The 17,103-nt window shown below is 50.4% G+C and overlaps 1 protein-coding gene across 6 annotated transcripts in view; it reads left to right on the forward strand.

The window, feature by feature from the left end:
* Positions 1-2,650: 2,650 nt before the first annotated feature.
* AFAP1 (actin filament associated protein 1) overlaps positions 2,651-17,103 on the forward strand; it is a 130,354-nt gene continuing 115,901 nt past the window's right edge. For 5 of the 6 annotated variants that reach the window (XM_032333733.1, XM_032333734.1, XM_032333736.1 and 2 more), the window contains exon 1: positions 2,651-2,921. The gene's annotated coding sequence lies outside the window, so the exon portion shown is untranslated. The remainder of the gene's footprint in view (positions 2,922-17,103) is intronic. The other variant, XM_032333740.1, reaches the window with a different exon arrangement.

A 17,103-nucleotide genomic window follows, 5' to 3' on the forward strand; every position in this document is an offset into this window, starting at 1 on the left:
ACATCCTGATCTAGAGTCATTACCAATTCCTGTGCTATAAATTCTCTTACCGCATCGAATTTCAAGCTACCAACAGGACGCTGCTTGGCTGAGGCTATGGGAAGAGATGCCAGGAACACATCGTATGGCAATTCTCTCATATAGTTACAGAGGATGTAAAATTCTCTGTAGCATAGATGATTGTAAGCCACTGTAAAATAACTAGCAATTAATTTCAAATATTTATTTTTGTTTTTAATATAACTTTTAATTGTAAGCTTATATCACTTGATTTTTGAGTAATGACTGGGTTTAAGAACTGACTTTGCAAAACTCTTACACAAGGAACAATCAGCTCTCAGGGTCCGGTCCAAATTGGCACAGGGGGCACTACCGTTAGAAACCTCTCAGCCAACTTCCACTGCATTTCCCTGGCCAGGACGATGTCACATGGCCACCTCAGGCTGTGAGGGAGGCCAGGAAGACAAGATACTATTCAGGTCTATAGAATGGAATATAGCCAGGGAGAAGGGCCTGGAAAGGACAGTAGGGCCAGCCAACAAGTTGACTGATTGGTCTATCTCCAGCCAACAGCCCTGGACCAGAACTGTGCTGGTCCTATTCTTCCAGGGCTTTCAGCGTGGGTGGCAAGAGGGTGGTTGTGATGAATTCCAGAGGGACGTACAGGGAGCTGTGAATGTGTGTCTGGGGAGGCGACCGGGTATTAGTTCTTTATTGTTTCAGAAGAAATAACGAAAAATGTAAGGACTTAAAACAGTGCGCACATGTCTTAATTCTGGTTCTGGGTTACGTGCTGGCTGGGTCCTCTGCTCCGGCTTTGTTCAAACTGTTGGCCAGGTTTCATCTTCCCTTGTTAGGGAAGAATCCACTCCCAGGATCATTCAGGTTGATGCCTGAATTTACACCTGTGGGTCTGCATGATAGGGGGCCTAGCTTTTTGATGGTGGGTCTGTCACAGTTGTGCCTGGTGTAGGGGTAGTTACAAAGCCTTCCTGGGAAAAGTGACATTTAGGGAGAGGCTGGAAGGGTCAGTGGGAGCTGGCTGGTACAGGGAGAAAGTGTATCAGGCAGAGGGCAGTGTGTGCAAAGGTCTGTGGCCTGGAGTGACCCTCCTTCGTAGTAGCTACTTTGCTCCCTGGGATAGTATCTTCCTATTCTCTGAAGACATCTCCCAACCACAGCAGGGTCCTGGCTGGAGAGGAGGAGGGATGCTTTTTGCATTCATGAAGGACTTTGTTTGGCAAATCAGTTCGGAAGTCAGGCTTTCAGTGGTGTGTGTGTGTGTGTGTGTGTGTGTGTGTGTGTGTCTGCATGTGCAGGGAGATGGGACCTGATCCCCCCCCCCCCCCAGTACCTTAAGGGCACCAGGCTCTGTTCTATGCACAAAAATGAGTCAGAGTCCTGCCTTGTCCTGGTGAGGTCACACTTCACTGAGGGTGGTTGGCGGGAGTGGGGTGGGGTGTGGGGAGGACCACTCAGACAGGAAACTCCAGCCACTGCTGTGAGGGAGGTGGAAATGCAGAGATGGATTGCATGGGGGAGCAAGGGACATAAAGCGCCCGAAGATGGAGTTCGGATTTTAGCCTGAGCAACTGTGTGGATGGAGGCCCCTTACTGAGAACAGGAAGAATGCAGAGAAGCCGTTGGGAAGTGTTGAATAAAGCACTTGTGTTGGCCATGAGAAGCTAGGGGTGCCTGGTGGGCATCCAGCAGGGGATCTGGGAGAGAGTAAGCAGGGTTGGAGATAGAGACCTAGCGATCTCCACAGTATGTAGCCTGGAAGAGCATGGGATTTCCTGGTTAAGAGAGTTCATGGCAGATAGGACGGCATGGCCCCGGCCATGGGTTACCCTAACACTCCAAAATGCAGGGCTTGGGCACAGCAAGGGATGGGTCACATAGACAGAAACCCAGAAACTAGCATTGTCTCCGACAATGCTGAAAGATAAAATACAATGAGGACAGAGGTTTTCGAGATGATCCACACTTGAATACATGCGGGTGACAGGAGGGGAAAGGAGGGCCTTTCAGGTGCAAAATAGCAAAACCACAGAGACTCTGAGGTAGGAAAGAACAAGAGCTTGGCGCCTGGCTCTTTTATCATGCGTTAAAGTGACCCCCAGAAATCTCTGGTTCTGTGGATTTTTGCCTCTATGCCACTCCTAACGCATATCCTCTGTGCTGCTAAAATGTTTGCCGAATGAATAAAAGAATGAGTGAACAGGGGGGCTATGTGACTTGGGATGGCAGGTGATCTCGCTCCTTGGGCCTCAGTTTCCCTTTCTGTAATCCAGGCCAACCCTACACACCTGAGTTTGGGATTTGGGGTGAGCACTGCCTGCTGAGCCGATTCTGAGTGGACAATACGCTCGGCCCTCCCAGGTGGGGACGTGAATTCGACCATGGGCTGTGCAGCCCCGCAGCCCCGCAGCCCCGCAGCCCCGCAGCCCCGCAGCCCCGCAGCCCCGCAGCCCCGCAGCCCCGCAGCCCCGCAGCCCCGCAGCCTCGCAGCCCCGCAGCCCCGCAGCCCCGCAGCCCCGCAGCCGCGCAGCCCCGCAGCCCCGCCCCGGCGTGGCCCCGCCCCCTCCTTTGTTTCCCCGGCCCCGCCCCCTGCGCGCGGCTCCCTCCCCATTGGTCTGGGGGCGGGCCCCGAGTTTTGGGCACCGCCGGGGGCGGGGCGAAGGGGCGCTGGGGGGGACGTGTGCGCCTGCGCGGTGCTCCAGCCTGGCCGCAGCCTGGCGCCGGCTGCTACTCTGCACGGAGCCGGAGCCCGAGTCCGATCCCGAGCCGGAGTCGGGCTGAGGCGGCGGCGGAGGCGGCCCCGCCCCAGGGCTCCATTGTTGCGGCGACCGCGGCTCCTCCAGGTGCTAGGCTCTGTTTCGTTCGGCCCCGAGCGAGTGCCGCCGAGGCGGTGGCCTGAGGTGAGGCGGCGGGGCCGGACCGGACCGAGTCCGGGACCGGCAGGGGTCCGGGGTAGGGCTAAGGGCCAGGGCTGGTGTGGGTCCAGGGAGTGGACGCGGGTCTCGGGGCCGGACGGGGTCCGGGGCGGGAGAGGGGCCAGCACCTGTCGGGTCCGAGGTCTGAACGGGGTCCGCGGCGGGCAGGTTCCGCGGCCGGAGGAGGGGCCAGGGCCCGTGGGGGTCCAGGAGCTGGACGGGAGTCCTGTGGCCGAACGGGGTCCAGGAGCTGGACGGGGGTCCCGGGGCAGAACGGCTAGGCTGGGCCTGGAGGAAGTCCCAGGTGGCAGGAGTCCCGGGTCCGGCGGGGGTCCCGAGTTGGGCGAGGTTTCCGTTTGGGTGGGGGTCCGCGGACCCGGCCGGGGTTTCAGGGCTAAGTGGAGGTCCAGCGGCAGGACGGAGTCCCAGGCGGCAGGGCTCCCGAGGTTGGACGAGGGTCCTGGGTCGGTGGAGGTCTCAGGCGCCAGGGACCCGGGGGCGGCGGGGGTCCCAGGGGCGGGTGTGGCATGTCCAAGCGGGGCCATCGCGGGGTCGCTGCCGGAGGAGGCGGCCGCCGCCCTGAGCGCTAGTAGGTTGGGGACCAGGACTGGCCGGGCCGTCGCGCAGCTGGGCGCCCGGGCATTGTCTCCGCTTGGGGGGGGGGCGCACGAGGGGGCTGTGCGCCCCCTGCGACCCTCTATGGACCCTCGCGTGAATGCGCGCGCGGTGCTTCTGATCACTCAGAGTGGGGGCACTGTTTCGGTTCCCGCTTCCCGATAGTGTGGCTGGTTCAGTGTGTCTGTGGAGGTAGCTCTGCGTGGGTCCTTGCGCGTGGGGAATCCCAGACCGCCTGCGAGTGGGAGAGACTGTTTCCGTCTTCCTTACCCCCAGGGTGTGCCTGGCTGTCTCACTGAGGATGACTGCATGGGCTCTGATTGTGGGGGTCCTGGCCACCCTGAGAGTGAGAGGCTCTTTCTCTTGTTCCCCAACCCCATGATTGGTTACATGAAAGCGTTGCCAACCTGACCATGCGTGGGACGGCGCTCCTGGTGTCCTGGCCACCCTGCGAGTTGGGAAAGTCTGGCCCTGTTCCCCTTCTCCGGGTTTGTAGGGGTGTGACTGCGCCTGTGCGGGCTTGTGGGCGGTGGTCTGTATGGTGAGGGGGTCCTTGTGCATGTAGTGGAGCCTGGCAGGGTGTAGCGGGTTGTGCATGGGGGCGCAGTTGGCCTGGTTAAAACAGCTGACTCTCTCTTTTATTGTTTTTTTGTTTTTGTTTGGTTTTTTGCCAAATGAGGGGAAAGGAGAGCGGCCTTCTCGGGGAACCCACTGCTCTCAGCGGCCCCGCCCCGGGCTAGGGGAATGGCAGGGCTGTCACCGGCCCGGGGACCACGCGTCAGGCCGCCCCATTTCCTGCTGCAGTGTGAGAGCCGGCTCTGATTGGATGGAGCCCAGCCCCTCTGCCCTGAGCTTCTTGATTTCTTCCGTTAGGATTGGGAAGAAAAAAAAAAAAATATTTAAAGCCAGATTTAGCTTTGCAGTGTTCAGCGCGCCTGGAGACTGGAGGAAACTCTGGCAAGAATTTGGCGGGCTGGAAAATGCATTTGAAGGAGGAGAATCCACACCCACGGAATGAGGCCAAGGCAGTTACAGTTAGAGGTCAAGTTGACAAAGGGATAGGGAGAGTGAGGTTGAGGATGGGGAAACTCAGATTTCAGCCTGATGTCAAGACTTGATACTGTCTTGCAGGCTCTGTATCTTTCAGCACTTAAATAAAGGGGAAACACCTACAATGCCTCAGGGATGATTCTCTTCCTTGGGGAATCGCAAAGTTGAACAAGGCAGCCTCTTCCTTTTAGGATGTTTTGTTCTGGTCCAAGACAGAAGACTGAGGCATAGGCAGCAGTAGTTCTAATATCCAAATATGGTGGTTTGTTTTGTTCACAATCGTTGTGAACAAGACGGCATATGAGTAACAGGAGTGCCAGACAAAAATGTAATAATGGAGTTGTTGCTTTTACACCGTCCAGACTTAGCACGGAGATCCTCCCCCGTGTTCAGCTCTTCCCCTCTCCCCCACCTACAGCTGCTGTCCTTCTAGGACGTCTTACCCATTCTTACCTGTCAGTTTAGGTGACGCCTGCTCTTGGAAGTCTTCCCTGAGATCTTATGTCCTGCCCTCTAGAGCTATGGTCTTTGAGGACAGGGTGGTTAGCTGTAGTGGATTGATAAAGATCGGCACAGTTTGTATCCAGAACTGAGAAGAGGCATATTTAAATGGGAGGTTTTTTTTTTTTTCCCCCTATGGTTAGATAGTTCATGTGATTTATTTCTTCACCATTCTGTGATTCTTCAAGTCTCAGAATGGTTTTTAGAATAATATTTGTCGTCACTTCCTAGTATTTGCTGCACAAGTGAGTACAGCGTTCTTCATTAGCATTCATTTGGTCTCATTCTGTCTCCAGAATTCAAGGTACTGTTGGTTCCTGCAAAGCTACCCATTCTGGGTTTCACTTTCTTCACCTTTGAGAGTCTTAACACGGGGGAAGAATCTTCTTAGTCCTAAACCTTTCAAGCTTTTAACCTAATAGAGCAAAGGAAAGCCCTCGTAGCAGGAGTGTAGACATAATGGAGATCTGTGAAAATACAGATCCAGAAGTAGAAGTTCTTTTCTTTTTCTTCCAGAAGTTTAGGTGCGTGGGTGTACACTTTGTCTCAAATGTAAGGACAGGAGAATATGATGAAAACTGAAGCAATATTTCGAGATGGTCTTGCCTGTTCTTTAGAATTATGCTGTCCTTGCAACATCTGCATTGTATCAAATCAGTTTGATGTTTTCCTTAATGAAGTCATTGGGTGCAGAACTCTGGTTTGGAGCATTTCGTTGAACTTTTGAGTGTCATATGAAGGCAGCCAACTGTGGGCTTCTGTACGTCCCAGTCTCTCACAGAGTTTTTTAATTTGGGGAGTCTGAAATAAGTGGAATTTGGAGAGTGCCTCGAGTAGGTGTGTGTGACTTTATATGATGGCTTAAAGCACAGTTTAAAATTGTTGCTTGCAGAAAATTATGTCCTATGTTCAATGGCCTAAAAGGAAACTCCACTTCTAAGGAATATAGTAATAATCCTTTAAACTATAAATCTCCTCTCTAGTTTCTCTGTTTCGTAAGATGGGAATTTGGCAGGCTTGGTTTCCTGAAAGCCCCATGTCTGTCTGTAGAAAGGATAGGTAGTTTTCTCTGCCATTCTTATTTGAGTGATTGCAGGGATTAAAAATAGGATAAACTGTCTGGTAGCAATACCACCGAATTAGGATTTTTCACTTAACTCAGTAGGAGTTTTGTCCTTTTTTTGGTTCGCATCCTTTCCTAATTAAAAAGAAAAAATAAAAAAATAAAAAATAAATTAAAAAAGTGCTTTGTTACATGCTGTACGTGGTTTGTTTTGTTCACAATTTTATTTTAGGAGAGGCCTTCATAAACTCAGCTGGATCTTCTTTGTGGGTTTCTTAGGATGTTTTCATATTCCCACCGAAACTTAACCAGTTAATGCTTTTTCTATGTTGAGATGACCATTTCATTCATAGCTGGCTGGATCTTTATGCAGTTTCAATGAAAAGGGGTCTCCTATGGAATAGAATGCCCAGGGTTAGAGATGGCAGAGCTTGGACTCTGCATTTCAAAGCTGTCCTCTCTTGTTCTTTGACCCAGGAGCCCTAATACGAAGCCTCATTCGCCTGCTTTCAAGGATTGATGGTGCTGCTGCTGCTGCTGCTGCTGCTTCTTTTAGGAGGACTTTGCCTCAAAGTCAGTCTTTGATGTTCTAGCCTAATTTCCACCCCAAGCCCCATATCACTCACCACATGGATTTTCTTCTCCCTTTTTAATTTTAAAGTGCTCATCATGTATATGCCTGTTATCACAGGCTACCTCAAAATCTTTTTGCCTGTTGGCAGGATATAGACAAGTGACATAGTGACGACCACTCCCTTTGGTTCTCTTGGGCAGGAGATGTGAACTAGACCCCCAGTTCGTGAAGTCCAAGTGCGTCTTGGACTTCAGCTCCCCCAGCAGTAAAAAGGAGTCAGCTGTTAGTTACGTCTCTTCTGTGTAGCTCAAGAGGTTGTCCTGGGGATGAAATGAAATCAGGGATGTGGTGCAATTTGTTAAGTTGTAAAATAATACGTTGCCCAGGATTTTCCAAAAAAAAAGCTTCATGCGCAATTGAATGAACCCAGGTTGTTCTTAGATCTCTAAATGTTTGGTCCTTAGTGGGTGCTGTGATAGGCAACTTCATTTAGGATTGTTTTTCACCTTTCATGGGCAGTGTTTGATACTTCAGCATTGTGTGGCAATGTCATGTTGAGTCACCGTTCATCCCTTGTAAGCGGGACGACAGCACGTGTGGGATGTAGCCTTTACCATCTCTTCAGGCTTGTGTGATCCCACGTGTGCTCCTTTAATGCATTTGAGCAGGGTGTGGGGGGAGGCAATAGGCATTCTGAGGTCAAGGTCAGCCAGTGCTCACCAGCTCACATCAGAGCTACCCAGCTCGAGGGAGCAGCAGGCATCAGTCAGCTCCAGGGTTTCTTGAGCCTTCCCCACTCTGGCCAGCCCACTCTGGAGAATGTGCAGTACTTCCCAGGGTCTCTTTCTCTCTCTCCTGCCTTGGCTTCCTCTCTGCCAACTGCTCAGTGCCTCTGAGCTGCGCCTGCCTCTGCGTGGAGGGGGTACAGCGGCTCATAAAACACAGCACTTCTGCTCTAAGAATCCACCTTTATGCACAGATATTAAATTATACCATCATGCAGCTCAACAAACATTAACATGGGTTACCTGTGATGCGCCCAAGTCCCAAGGTGTGGACATACGAGATGGGACACCGTGACTGGAGCATGAAGGGCAGGGGGCTCCACGGTCCAGGGGGGAGGGGCAGGAGACCTGGGCGTGGTCTCAGCACCGTGCAGTGCAGTGAGTGTGGCCAGAGGTCCAGAGGAGAGTGTGGGGGCTGGGTTGGTATGCACAATCCAACATTCATTTCCCTACCTGCTGCTTAGAGTTTATTGGGCAAGATGGGTGTCTGCAGGTTTCTAAGTTGAAAGGCAGGGAGTTACCCCAAATCTAAACTTTCAGAATGTTCTGGGCACTTTTCAATTCCCCGAATCGGCATTGTCAGAACAAATCTCTAATGTCTGGATGGCCATTACTGTCTGTCGACTGCAAGTCACTTTACTCTTTCTGAAGGTCAGCCGGGGGACAGGCACTCTGCGGGGTGTTTGGGCGCCTGTGACTGCTGGAACAAAGTGTCACACGCTGAGTGGCTTTAGAATGACACAGATTCCTTATCTCACAGTTCTCTAGGTGAAAAGTCTGACTCTGGCCTCACTCAGCAAAAAACAAGGTGTGGGCAGGGCTGTGCTCTGTCCTGGAGAATCTGGGGAAGAATTGCTTCCAAGCTCGTGCAGATTATCAGCGGAATACAGTTCCTGCAGTCTTTGGAATGAGGCCCCTGTTTCCTTTCTGGCTGTCAGCCGGCGCGCCGCCCACAGCTCCTAGAGGCCTCTTCCTGGTCCTTGCGCACAACCCACCAGGCCCAGAACCAGCAGGGACCCCCAAAGCCTGCCCCAAGCTCTCTGACTTCCCCTTCTGCCACATCTCTTCTACTTGGAGAAAGTTCTTGGCTTTTAAGGGCCCGCGTGATCTGATGTGGCCCACCCAGATAAGCCAGGATAACCTTCCCATCTACGGCTGATGGCAAAGTTCCTTTGCTGTGAATGTGACATACTCATATGTTCCAGAGTTAGGGACATCTTTGGGGACTGTTGTTCTGCCTTCCACAGTTCGCTGATCCATTTAGGACAGCAGCCAATGAAGTTGTGACCGTTACCCTAATTGATACATAAATTAAGGAACGCACCAAAATTTTAAGCCGATCGATAGGACCATTAAGATCCCTATTAAGTGACAAGATGGTTCTGCTTCACTGTTGAGCTGTGGGTGTGATTCACAGCCCTAGAGACAAGTCAGTCAAAGGCATAGTAACTTTTGGGCTTTGGGCTACTTAAGTGGTCCACTCTGATCAGAGAAGTTTTGCCAAGAAGTCAACAGAGGAATTCCTCCATTAGAAAAACCAGCCTTGGGGTGCGGGCCTTACCTTTTCAAGGTTTACACGAAGGGCTCTGTCCTCATGGGGTAGAGAGTGCAGGATTCCACGTCCATTTCTAGAATGGAAACAGCTGAGTCAACCCAATGGGGATTCACATTCCTGAGTTTTAGAGAGTCTGTTTCAAGGCTGAGGCAAAGCCTAGTAAACAAAGTTTTCACTTTCACTGATAATCAGGAATGAGGTGCACTGGCTGATCAAGGAGACAACTGGTGATGATCACCAAGTATTTAAGACCAAGCGTGACCTCATTTGATCATGTGGCTGTTTTTAATCCTTTTTCATAAGGATTTTTTTTTTCCCCTTACAACAAATGACAAGCTCTGATTTGAAATAAACTTCCTGTAAGAAAGCAGAATCTAGAATTCTAAGACTTTCCAGCTGGCCTCCAGGAATTTATGAACTGCCTGAGACCCTGGGCAAACATTTTGTGTGTCCGTGCCCGTGTGTGTGTTTAGCGGGGAGAGGAGTTCCAGCTTTGCCATTCATTTTCAACGGGGTTGAGTTCTGGAAGGCTTCACACACCACTCAGTGTGATAGTCCTGCCGCTCAAGTATCAGATTTTGTTTAAAAATTTAATATTCATTTTGAACAAAGTTCTTCTACAGGCCCGTACTTTTAAGAGTGAAAAATTCTGTGAGACTGAGAACGAAAACACAGCAATCACCTACCCCGCCCTTCTCCACCCTGATTCCTGCTCCTCAGAGGCCATCATTTTCAAGCTTCAGCTCTTTCCTTCAGATTTGGTGTGTGTGTATGAAACATCCTACTATTTAGAAGCCGATCTGGGTCCCTTATCCTACCACCGCCTCCCGCTACTACCTCTTTCTGCCCTGTCCTGTGTGTGATTACGTTAAGGGTTTTGCTGGAGAGTTTAGCAGCACTTAGGACAACTGTGGAGATGTTATTCCCAGCTAAGATGTTGGGTCTATTTTGATTACATTTCCTTTCTTTTTCCTAGAGTTTGTTTTGCTTAGTGTTCTTTGTATCTGTCCTTTATCACCCCTCACCGGAGAAGTGTCAGTCTCCCTTCAGTACATCCACACCCACCAGGTATAATTCTTCTGAACTTGCCATCCTGCTGCCTTTCCTCTCTACTGCCTGCCTGCTAGGCCTGCTGTGACTCTCCTCCTAGATCTTCCCCATCACCCTGAGAGTTTCTCTCTCCTGGCTTAAGCTAGAATCCTCCCTTTTTTAGTTTTCTCTCTTACTTTGGTGGAGCATACCTACCAGTAGCTGTTGAAGATATATATGTATTTTGAGATCTTGTATAATGTTGAAATATTTCACTCTCGCATATAATTGACCATTTGTCTGAGTATAGAATTCTGGGCTAGAGGGGCACCTGGATGGCTCAGTGGGTTAAGCCTCTGCCCTTGGCTCGGGTCATGATCTCAGGGTCCTGGGATCTAGCCCTGAGTTAGGCTCTCTGCTCAGTGGGGAGCCTGCTTCCCCCTCTCTCTCTCTCTCTGCCTACTTGCATTCTCTCTGTCTGTCAAATAAATAAATAAAATCTTAAAAAAAAAAAAAAAGAATTCTGGGCTAGGAATAATTTTCCTGCAGAATTTTGAAGACTCTGCTCAGAATTCAAGTTCCAATGGGACAGTCAATGTGTCCAAAGCCTTTTCTTTGTAGGTAACCCACATATTCCTTTGCATAATCTTTTAGACCCTTGTTTTTCCTGGTGTTTGGAAATTTTCTGATGGTCACATCATGATGGGGGTCTTGTTTTTTTTCCTTATGTTGGGCACTTAGTGGTCCTGCCCCATCTGTGGACTTCTACCCTTTATTCTGAGCTCACATGTCCCTACAGGTCTTCCGCACTCTTCTATTTACCTACTTCTTAGTCTCTGATTGCCTTTTTGGAAGATTTCTCCAGCCTTTTCTCTAAACCCTCCAATGACTTTTTATTGCTATATACATTTTTTTTTTTTAGTATTAGGAACTCCTTTATAGCCCCCCAGAATATATATTTTTTACAGTACCATCCTTTCTGGTTTTGAGGATGTGGTCAGATGTGGTTTTATTGTGTTAGACATCCTGGAAGAAAGGTTTATTTTTACATGGCTTCTCAGTGTGATTATCTAACAAAGCTTGGCATATCTGATAGTAGTTTATGACACTACTGCATTCTGAGAGAAAAACTCCCTTTCAGCCCATTATCTATTTTTCAATATGGAAAAAGAAAGGTTACCTTTCAGTCCTTGGAGGCATGAGACATAGTGTTTGTATGTTTCCAAACACCCTCTTCAAACACATTTCTTTCCCATCTATGCATGTTGCAGCTAAATTTTGCCCTCCGCTTCATAAACCTAAGCACGTCCATTCAGTACTCTATGTGTGGCTGCCATCAATGAGTTCAGAGTTTGGAAATCCTTGTGCCCTTTTACTTGGCCTGGCACACTCCTAGTTGATCATGCCCATATGTATGGTGTGCGGCACTGCTGGTGGCAGGCAACCTTGAGAAAGCTCCTTTTCGAGGTCTTTTTTAACCACAAAAAATATTGGGAGAAGAAAAAAGAAGGAGTAGTAATGCTGGATTCTTGTTCTGGACCCTAGGTAACGGTGCCACAAACTAGGGGTATTTTTAGCCATGGTGGGTAGGGCTAGGTTTGGAGCTGTTGGCTAGGTTTGGGGCTGTCGGCTAGTCTAGAACTTTCTAGCATAAGCAGTGTACAGAAATGGCTTATTGGGAGCAGGACACAGGCCTCCTGGTGGTAGTGGGGTGTTTGATGAAGACCTGTGTGACAGATGTCCAAAGAAGAAAGGAGAATGCACGGAACCCTACATGGAGAGTGGCTCTTGAAAAGTAAAGGGATTTCCAGAACATGTAGAGCACGCAATTCTCAGTTATGTTAACTCTCTGATGTGGAAACAAAAGTGAAAGTGACAATCAGGGTGAATCTTGAGGACACTTGGCATTATATTTTTTTGTGAAAATCCCCTCTTCCCAATTAATTCAGATTTGTATATTGGGAGGTCCTACTAAGTTACTTGATTTTTTTTTTTTTTCTCCAGATGGGTTATTTCAGTTTTCCTATTCTGGAGGCGTGACCCTCTATGTTAGACCTTTTAGCCTGCTATAGCAGAAGACCGAAGACCAAGTGGCTTGTAAACCCCCAGAATTTAAATCTGGAGTTCTGGAGACCAGAAGTCCAAGGTCAGTGTTGGCCCATTCAGTATGTGGCGTGGACCCTCCTGGCTCATAGATGACATCTTCTTGCACTGCACTTGTGTGATGGAAGGATAACAGGGAGCCCTGGGGTCCCCTTTATAAGGGCACTAATCCCATTTAGGGTGGCTCTACCCTCATGACCTGGTGGCCTCCTGAGGGCCCTGCCTCCTAAGACCATCCCCTTGGAGGTTCAATTTCAACATAGGAACATTCAACATAGGAATTTCAACATTCGTCTGTAGGACCTTTGGAGAAGCTCGGGGTCCTGTATCACTCCCCCATCCCTACCTCTTCTGTGGGCTGAGTGCTTACTGTGCCAAAGGCACTGTGCTCAGCACTTTCCATCCGTACCTTGCTTTGTCTCTGTAGCCACTCTGTGGGGTAGGTAATGTCCCCATTTTGCAGGCGACAAAACGAGATGGGAGTCCTGGGGACTAGAGTTAGCAGTCTGCGTGACGTAGAAGAAAAGCTGGTAATGCTTTAGGAATGATCCACATTGACTAGACTTAGCGTGGGGATCACGTCCCGATATACACCTGTAGCAAACCCTGATGTGCTATCCTTCAGACTCATCCGTTGTTGTTTGTCAGTTGCATCTCAGTTTAAACACCAGAGAGGAGGAGACGCTAAATAACTTGCTTAAGATCCCATGGTAAGCGGAACTCAAATGTCAAGGCCAAAGCCCGGGCTCCTGACTCCTGACTCCATGCTATGAGGCCTTTTTATCTGCTTGGGCTCTTTGGTGGCTTGGCTGAGAGTTGACTGATGTGCCCAGGACCTGTCATAATGGAGCTTTTCACGGTGCCAGCAACTCCTGCTTGGCAGCCCTGTGGCTCTTGCTGCCTTTGACCTTCAGGGTGCTCCTTGGGGTATGGATGGGTCCTCAGTGTCCGTGCCCCCTGCACTCCTGTGTCAGCCATGTGGCAGTGAGCATGCCTCGTCTGGGAGCAGGGGTCCCAGCCTAGGCGGCCTGTCCAACTGCGTGGGGAGAGGGGCAGACGTGTGTTGGTTGGCTCCTGGGGCTTGTGACAAATGTTGGCAGAGGCGGGAACCAGATGCTCTGGGACATTAGCAGGGGTGGGGGGCATGGTGCCCCAAAGGATGTGGTTTGGAGGTGGACTGTGGATGAGCATTGGGGTTCCCAGAGGCTTTCTTGGCCCTCTGAAGATTCCAGGTAGTTGGTCTGACTTGGATGGCTTTTCCTGAATTCACAGTATTTTTAGTGCAGGGCAGGAATGGACCAGAGCAAGGGAGCCTTCTCTGTGTTATGAATGTGGTGAGTCTTCAGAGTCTAGCAGATTGGGCCAGCCTGGGCCATGAGAGAAGAGCCTGGGCCACCCACCCGGCTGGACACCTGTCAGGCGAGGCCCAGAGGAGGTCATCATGCCTGGACCCCGCATGCCAGCTGCCCCTGAATTGGGGGAAGTACAAAGGAAGCTGCTATACTGTGCATGAGGGCCACCGCCCGTGATATTTAGCCCGCCCTCTGGGTGCGATAACCTCAGAGAACAGAGGGGTCCTACCGATCCACACCCGGCCTCCCTGGTACTGAACCATTCCTTGTACCACCGTGGAGGGCATTTCTGAAGCCTCCAGATGCTGGCCGTCTGTTGGCTGCCCATGGAGCTTGGGGAGAGCAGCCAGGGGTGATGGCCAAGACACGGGCCCCCAGGCCTGGGCTGGCATCTGGCCCTGCCACTTGCTGATGAGCCGTGTAGAATCTTGGGCTCGTCTGTAACTTCTGTGAGCCTCTTAGATGATGTGGCAACAAAGCCTTCTTGGTTAGGGGATCAGGTGTGTGAGGCAATGAACCTGAAGCGCTTTGTGTGTGCGAGGTGTGCGGACTAGCGGAGGGTTGCTGAGTGGGATGGCATGGCTGGAGTTATTGGGGGGTAGTCACAGCTTTGACTCAGGTGCACCGTGGTGGAGAATGTCACCCACCCTGGGGATACCGTCTGCAACAGCACAGGGGTGGACGTGGGAGCCTCTGACTTGCACAGCAAGCATCGTCATAGAGCCGCGGGATCCGTCACTGTCGGTGAAATTTGCATCCCTGGTTTGCAGCCACCTGCAAACCTGAGGACCTCCTGGGTCGGGTACACATAGCTCATGCTGGCTGGTGCAGCCTTCCCGAGCTGCTGGTGGGGCAGCACATCCATGCTGGGTGAGGGAGCCCAGGCTGCCCAGCACCGTGTCTGGGCTCAAGCTCCCCAGGAAAGGTGCCCAGAACAGCATGGGCCATTAAAGTTTTGTTTGTGATTCTGAAGCGGATTTAAGAGGGAGTGAGTAGAGCACACCAGAGTCTCCACCCGAGCTTGGAGAAATCAATTCCTAATTATGAATCAGTGGGTGTGAGTTAGAACAACTGGTACCTAAGTTGCAGAGTGGACACAAATGCTGTGTTTTGGTGATGCTCCAAGAGTCTGGGTGCCATCGCACATTATTGATGGAAAGGGGCCTGGGTGAGGGGCCATCAACCTTATCCTGAAGCATCTTACTGTTCTCCCTGGGGGACAAGGGGGCCGGGATGAGGGTGCCCACAGTTGGGAGTGTGTGTGAACCTCTTTATGTACAAGCTGAGGAGTAATTACCATTTTTATTAAAGATGAAGACAGAGGGATGCCTGGGTGGCTCAGTCGGTTAAGCAGCTGCCTTCGGCTCAGGTCATGATCCCAGCATCCTGGGATCAAGTCCCACATCCGGCTCCTTGCTCCACAGGGAGCCTGCTTCTCCCTCTGCCTGCCACTCTGCCTGCCTGTACTCTATCTCTCTGACAAATAAATAAATAAAATCTTTTTAAAAAAAAAGATGAAGACAGAAGCTTAGTGGCGTTAAGGGACTTTCTCAAAGTTGCACAGTTGTTAAGTGGAAAAGTGAGATGCTGATGAACTCTGGGGCTTAACCCAAAGTCCTTGAACTTGCCTCAATACCTGGTCACTTCCATGGTTGTGAGGGAGGGACTAAGAACCCCAAAACATGGGGCTTTGTGGAAAGGGTCTCCAGCCTTGGGACATGCCGCATCACGCTTCCAAGTTACAGAGTGACCACCTGGAGAAAAGCCCCTGGTTTAAGACTTTTCTTATGGAAATAGATAAAGAGCAAACATATGTGAAAGGCAAAGCTGTGTACCCAGCGCCCGCTGGAGCAGGGGGGTCATCCACCTGCACTTGGCAGAGACCCAGAGGCAGGCAGAGCAGTGGGGAGGGAAGCTTCCCAGAGGAGGAAAGGGGCCTCTCAGGTGAGCCCGATGGAAGGGGCCATCCCAGGTGGCTGGTGAGGGGAGCAGGTTTGGCTTTCTTGGGTTGGTCCTGAGTCCAAGGCGGGACAGAAACCAGGGAAGGTGTCCGGTATCAATCCAGTCCTGGCTGATGGTCACAGAGGTCATTGTTGGGTTCCTGGATTGTCCTTTGAGACAGTCTGTCCATCTGTCTGTCTTCCTGCGGATCTGGCTTATAGCAGGCAGGTTCCCTGCATGGATCTCTGTGGGTAAGGGGCAGTTCCCTGAGTGGATTGCTGCGGATAAGGGGCCGGGTTGCTCTGGGTAAGGGTCTTCCTGTGGGCTCTGTGTCTGTTCGTTGTCTTTTTGTATATCTCAGTCTCTCATCTTTCTCTTACTGGTAACAGTATTAAATGCCAGATATGTCAGAAAGTTTGTAGCTGTAATATGACCCCTGGAGGAAGTTTTTTACATTGACATTGACATCACTGACTGTCAACTGTGGGACCATTACCGCCAAGATTTACAATAGAAAGGCTTCAATAATGTCCCCTTGGTGTGGTTACAAGATTCATTCCTTGTTACAAAAATCTGCTCTTGTCCGCGGTTGGGTCTTTGTCATTACTTTGTGGTTAGTCCGCATCCCTGTGTTTCTCATCTCCTGTGCCCTTCATTTGGTCTTGGCTTGTCCGCCTGGTCAGTGAGGTTGAGCTTTGTCACCTTGATTGGTACCAGGGTATTGAACTGTGGGTCAGTCCACTGATCGCACTGATTAACTGGGATGCAGGGAAATGCTCTAGCGTTTTGGGTGGCAAAGCAGGAAGTAAAAGTCCGTGTACCTGCCAGTGTGGTTCAGGGAAGGCCAAACATGCCCCCCAAAAGGAAATATTTTTATAACTGATGTTCATATAGCTCTGCTTCTCGTTCTTATTAGCACAGAAACTTTAAGTTGGCCTTTACATGTTATAAATGTAAACAATAGTGACTTGTTGACATACAGATTGCCGTTTTTCCTATTCATTCATTTACTGATTCAGCGTGATTGACAGGACACTGTTATGGGCCTCCCAGCTTCAGCGGAGAGCTTGTGTGCGGTCTGCACGGTGTGGACACACCATGAGAAGGTGGCTGTCTGCGAGCCAGGGGTAGAGCTTTCCGCAGGAAAAGCTCTCGACGGGCACCGAGATCTTGGACTTCCAGCCTCCTGAACTGGAGAAATCAACTTATGTTGTTATGGCCCGAGATGATGAATATGGACATGGTTTAGACTACTATCATCTGTATAGAAGTTGTATGTGCTAGTAAAATAAAGGCATGGGGTTTTGTAGATGGAGACAGCACGGTGATCCCAGGCCTATTACCATCTCTCAGGTCCTCCCAATGACGTCCTGTCTGTATTAGGACAGCTTCTTCACCCCTCTGCACCCTACCCCACATCAGGAATAAATCATGCATGGTGTCCTGCTTTTAACATTCCTCATCTGTACAAACCCCTTTTGTGATTTTCCGTTGTTAAGAGAGGGCGGTTTCCTTGGCTTGGCATTTAAGGCCTTCATGATCTAGGCACCGTCTACAGGTTTGGGCTCCTCTGTCTCTCACTGTCGCCAACCTTGCCCT

Source organism: Mustela erminea, chromosome 2, assembly GCF_009829155.1.
Source record: "Mustela erminea isolate mMusErm1 chromosome 2, mMusErm1.Pri, whole genome shotgun sequence".
Lineage (NCBI taxonomy): Eukaryota > Metazoa > Chordata > Mammalia > Carnivora > Mustelidae > Mustela > Mustela erminea.